Here is a 6,273-nt window from a genome sequence, read left to right as displayed (position 1 = left end):
CCCTGCGGCCCCTCCGCGACACCCGCGGGGCGGGGGAGAAGGGGCAGCGGAGCGAGAGGAGGGGTCGTTCGGGGCTGGCGCAGCCGGGCCGCCGCCGGAGTCTCGGGGCCCGGGATAACGCCGTGCTCTGACAGCCCCGGCGTTTGGCCGGACCCTTCCCTGGCCCGCGCGGCGCTCCACCAGGGGCCAGTCGGGGATGCGGGAGCGGCCGCGGCGCCGGGCAGGGGCTGCCTGCCCCTCTCTGCCCGCCCTGCCTCACCTGCCCTCTGCCTCTACTGCCTGCCATCAGTCCCCGATGCAGCCAGGCTGGTGGTCACAGCCTGCAGAGCCACAGGTACCCCAGTCTGGTTCTCATGGGTCTGATCTTGCAAACACAGTATACTGCTCTTTATGTGGTTATATTCCAGGAGCAGAGTCTCTTGCATACATCCATTTTATGGTCTATAAAATAGTGTTTGTTTTCGCTGGGATCTGCAGCTAGACCCACTGGATGATTCCCAGATCCATCAATCCTATCTGGAGCTGGGTGGCACACACAAACACGCACAGGCTACTTGGTGAAACCCAAGTGCCTTGCACACACTGCGTGTGTCATTTTGTGCTTGTCACATCCTGGCCATGTCACCCCCTGCCACTTACTGCCCTTGCAGCATTACCACAGTGAGTCTGGGTCTCAGCAGTGTTTGTTGAGATCCTTGATTTACTGACACTGGCAGTGGATCCAGAAAAGGCCTTTAAGGGTCTGCACTGTGTGTCCACAAAAAACAGGAGGAACAACTGGCTCTGCTGAGGAAGCTCTGTGTGTTGGTGCTGAGCCTATAGTCTGAGGCCCACACCAAGCACTGCAGCTATTAACACTCTCTCCACTTGTTATACCCTCTCATTATTTTTTTCACCTGGAATTAGAAGGAAAAAATAGTCTGCAGGAGCAGATTAGAGAAATTAAATTCCAAGGCACACCAAATAGACTGAAAAACCTCTTAAGGTTCTTCTGGAAACGTCAAATGGAGCAGGATCATGCCCACATTAAAAGGTGAAACCGCTCAGTGTGCTGCTGGCCATAGCACTCTTTCCTATGAGCTTATCTGTCAGGGAGGCCTCAGGAATATTGCAGATATAAGGGTCTGCTATTTCCATCCCTACTACTAAACCACATTCAAAAAGCAAAGCTTGGTCACATTATAGCAAAACCCCAGCATTTTTGAAAATGCTGCAGCTTATAAATTAGCTTTGTATTTCCGGTAATGCCAAATATTAATCAATCTAATTAAAGTCAACAAGAAACTGTCGCTCCTCCAGTCAAGTCCAGTGAAACCAGAGGAATACCAAAGGCAGAGAAGTAGTTTTTCTGTAAGCCACTACCCCTGCAGCTGCTGTTACACAAATCAAGTTGAACACAAGCATGTTGCAAGTCAAATCTTTCCTTACTTACAGAAGCAAATTAAGCAGCAGCACCTGAATTCCACTCACCTCGTGGCAGCATTCAGATTTGCTTTGTAAGGGAATGTCTAACCCAACAGCACTGGTTTTTTTCCACATGTCCTTGAACACTGCAGGCAGGCCTGTGGTGTGACACCCTAGAACATCACTCACCTCCCTAGTTGCAGGTGAGTGCTTTCATAATTTTTAAGGCCTCTGGTTTCATCTTCAGCATCAGGAGAAGCCATGCAGCCTCAGCCAGACACTTGCTGCTTTTTCTTCAGGATTATTTAACTGTTGGATTTCACTAAACTGCCCTAAGACATTGCCTTTCTTTTAATCCTAGTTATTAGAGCTGGCCTCAGGCATGCCAAGGGCACAAGACTACTGAAGTGACAGTCCCCAGCAAAGCTGCCTGGACAGCTGCAGGTACTGGGCAGGGACTGCCTGCCCCTCGCTGCCCGCCCAAACAGGGACATGCTCCCAGATCCCAGCCTGGTGATGGCAGCTTTCCAGCCCTCCAACAGCAGCAAGCTGATCCCCTTTCTCCTCTCCTAGCTGGCCCTGCTGCCATCCCCTTCTTCCCTGAGTCTCAGGAGCTGAGGCTGGCTCAGCTGATCATCAGCCCCTCAGACCCAGGCAGCGACTCTTGGGTTTGCCTACACTGCTCAGAGCCTTAGGCAGACCCTGTTGCTTGTTCTGTAACTCTTGAAAAGGAGAATAGTAGCTCTCAGCCTCAGCTTCTGTTTAGTCAGATCAGACATGCACAGGTGTGGTAGCTAAAAGCTCAGCAATTAAATTGCTGAAAGAAAAATGTGACCTTTAGAAGTGACATGAAATGATCTGTTGGGTTGTCAGATCTGTTGCTGTTACTGGATCAGTGGTGTGCTGCTGGCCCAGGGAAATAGCTTCACTCTGCCCCCTGACTTTCCTCTTCCTCCTCTCCCAGCTATAGATTTCACTTACAGTATCACACTATTAACTAGGTTGGAAATACCTTTGAGATGACCAAGTCCAACCTATGACCTAACACCACCTTGTCAACCATACCATGGCACCGAGTGGCATGTCCAGTCTTTTCTTAAACATCTCCAGGGACGGTAACTCCACCACCTTCCTGGGCAGCCCTTTCCAATGCCAAACTACTCCTTCTGTGAATAATCTTTTCCTCATGTGAAGCCTAAACTTCCCCTGGTGCAGCATAAGGCTGTGTCATCTTATCCTCTTGTTGATTGCCTGGGAGAAGAGCCCAGCCTCTACCTGGCTGAACCCTCCTCTCACAGAGCTGTAGAGAGTGATGAGGTCTGCCCTGAGCCTCCTCTTCTCCAGGATAAACAACCCCAGCTCTCTCAACTGCTCCTCACAGGACTTGTGTTCCAGACCCTTCACCAGCCTTGTTGCCCTTCTCTGGACACGCTCCAGCCCCTCCATGTCCTTCCTAAAATGGGGGGCCCAGAACTGGACACAGCACTCAATGCAGAGAGTGGAACAAGATGAGCTTTAAGGTTGCTGCCAACCCAAACCATTCTGCGATTCTATGATAGACGTGGGAATAAAGTATGGCTTCTCTCAGCAGGGAGGAGTGATGCTTCCCAGTGTGGAAGAAACCAACCTGGTCCTGTACCAGGCAATACTGCATGCAGGGACCTGGAGAGTCCTTTCTGCCAAGGACACACTGTATGCTCACGCCCAGCTCCATTTTGGCTCTTCCAGTCACTCTGCTGGGCTATAAGTGGCACAGAGCTCTGCCGTGCTTGTGTAAAGATGGTTCACGGCTGATAACATGTGACCTGCTTGCCTGCTGCAAACTCCAGTGTGTTTTCCTTGTTTCTGGTAGGTGTTAGGGAGGTGGTGGATTCAGCTTGGGACCACAGCTCAGGAACTATTTTCTTGTATTACCATTAAGTGCAGTCCAGTGCCACAATATAGAAAAACACAGCAGCACACAGGTACATATATCCATATAATACATATAATACATATTTTCAGCCTCTGATATTTCATCGGAGACTGAAAATGCTAAAGTAATTTGAGGAGGGAACATTTTTGTTCCTTCTTTTATAGAAATTAATAAATACAGTGTGACAGGCCAAGTATCATCAATAGACATTCTGTTTTGTAGCTTGGAAAAACAAACACTCTGAGAACAACCGTTTGTGTCTTCAATCCAAGATAAAATGTTGCTGTGAACACTCACAAAAGCTATCTCCTCCAGCATTGGGGTAATCAGCACGATTCCAGTTAAGCAGACATGGGCTTACAAATTCATTTATTAATTTCCTTCTCCTAATATTTACTTTTTACAAATGTCAGGATATTCATTCTATATCTGGTCATTCTCTACCAGAGATGAGCTTTATATTTTATAAGCCTCAAGTAAACATAGAAACAGAATGGTTACAGGACCTTAAAGTCCATCCAGTTCCAAACCCTGCAATGGCCAAGGACACCTTCCACTACCCCAGGCTGCTCCAAGACCCATCCAACCTGGCCATGGACACTCCCTGGAATGGGGCAGCCAAAGCTTCTCTGGGCAGCCTGTGCCAGGGCTTCAGCAGCTTTCTAGTAAATAATTTGTTCCTAATATCCAGTCTAACACTGCCCTCCTTCAGCCTACAGTTGTTTCCCCTTGTTCTATCACTCTGTGCCCTTGTGAATATCAAGTAATTTTCCCTCATTTCAGAGAAACACCACTCACTTGGTGGAACCTGCTCAGAACCTGTCCTGAACCATGGCGCCATGGTAAGGTTTGTGTGGTGAAGTTGGCACACGTGATAAAATCCTGGGGATCTGATCTGCATAGCTCAGAAGATTGAGCTCATGTGACACCAGCAACTTTAGACTCTTGTACAAGATGCATATTAGATTTGCTTTTATCCCTTCAAAACAGCAACAGGAAGCAATCTCTGAGGAGCATAGTAAAGTGTTAGTGTGCTGTTCCTGAGTGACAATTTCATTACAGACTTATAGAAATGCATTATTATCCTGAACCTAGTGCATACTTCAGAAATAGGGAAGAATTGCTAACATGCCACAAATTTGACACAAAATTGCTCTCTCAGTCAAAAAAAAAAAAAATAGCAGCTATTGGAACAATACTGTAGTGTCAGGTTTTCTCTGTGCTAGGAGAAATGGCGGTAAATTCACTGTAGAGAGAGAACATTAACTATTTGCAAGCCAAGACCAATGAAAACCTGCTGGCCTTGTCTCCAAATGTGGAACAGACATCCTGCTCAAGTTTCCTGTGCATCTAGGGACAGCAAAAGCTGTGCTTGTTAAATCGCGGGTTATCTCAGTCTTGGCAGGAAGCAGAAATGCTTAAAGATCAAACAAAGCTATATGGTTGGATCCTCAGCTAATTTAACAGAGAGCTCTAACTAAATCCATCCATTTGTACCAGCCAAGGAGCTGCCCAGTGTCATTCTAGCAAATTAAGATTTATTTTATTTTATGGTAGATGCTTAGTGCTTTTCACGGTTCTGCATTTCCCCTGTGCAATTTTAAATGGATTGTTGCAATTTTATTAAGCAATTTTTATTTTAACCTTTTGCACTTTTCAACTCACATAATGGAATTTGTCACAGTCTCTAAATGGCGCATTAAAATATAATTGCACAGATGCTCTGTAACATTGTCAGTTTGCTCATTTAGCAAAGGGCAGTGATTGAAGGATATGTATGTAGATGTCCAGCATCAACTTCAAAACAGACTGAGCTGATATTGGTTAATATTTCTTCTTCCAGCTTGCTTAAGTGACTGAACAAGGGAAATACTGCCCACCACCAAAGCCCTGGCACATCACTGTTGTTCAAGACAGTCAAAATGGCACAAGATGCTGAAAAGAGAAAATATTCAAGTATTCTTTGCCCCAGATATAAACAGTCTGGGGCAGAAATGTGAAAGAAAAAAATTCCCTGCTCCAGCATCTGCCCTTGAGCCACCTCATGTCCTGTGTGGTCAAAGAAAGGAGACTCAAGGAGGGGAAACAAATGTGATCAGAGCTAACCAGCAAGGAACAAAGAAACAGACCCTTTAGCTACAGAAAGAGACACCTGGGAAGACCCAGGAGAGTTCTGTGCAACCTGAGGGTCCTGAGGAAGGTTACAGGGGAGCTGTTCAGTACTGCTTCCCAGGCCAGTGGAAGGTGCCAGTACTACAGCTTCCAAAAAGGGAAGAAACTTTCTAGCTAAGATGGGGTTTAGGTACAGAATTCTTTGACACAGGATATTGTGGATATTAAAAAAAAAAATACAGTGAAAAATATCATCAGCTAAGTTCTAGCTCAAAAATCCTCTAAAGGGGTTATTAAAGGCCAGGTACCATCTCTAGCTTGGAATATCTTTGAGCATTGGGCTGCTGGTAGTCACACATCTATACATGTTCCTTCACATCTGCTTTGGCCATGGCTGGAAACAGGTTCCTCACCTGGCTATGCTGTGTGCTCTGGGCAGGTACAGGTGCTCACCTCTCAAATACACAAGCTTCATCTCCACATCACTGTTGGAGAAGGGAGACGGACATACACACAGTCCCAGTGTGCTCCAGGACAGTGATTACTTTGTTCCATCTCTGAAGATGTTTATAATGAACATAAAAACATATCCCTCATTTCCACTACTCTGCTGTATTTTATCTCTCTGTGCAGCTCCAGCATCAAACAAGAAACTCACAGCTTTGTCATCTTTCTCTCTCAAGCAGCTGTGAGCATCTGTCAGTGACAAGGAATTCCATGAAAACAGAAAAAAGAGCTAGGATTCACATTTCCTCCCCTGCATCACCTTTAGAAGCAGTTTTACATACATGTATATGGTTGTGCTCACCTCGTGGGGACTCATGGGGTTCAGATTTAAGAAA

The sequence above is a fragment of the Anomalospiza imberbis genome, chromosome 11, assembly GCF_031753505.1.
Source record: "Anomalospiza imberbis isolate Cuckoo-Finch-1a 21T00152 chromosome 11, ASM3175350v1, whole genome shotgun sequence".
Taxonomy (NCBI): Eukaryota; Metazoa; Chordata; class Aves; order Passeriformes; family Viduidae; genus Anomalospiza; species Anomalospiza imberbis.
This window is presented reverse-complemented; position numbering follows the sequence as displayed.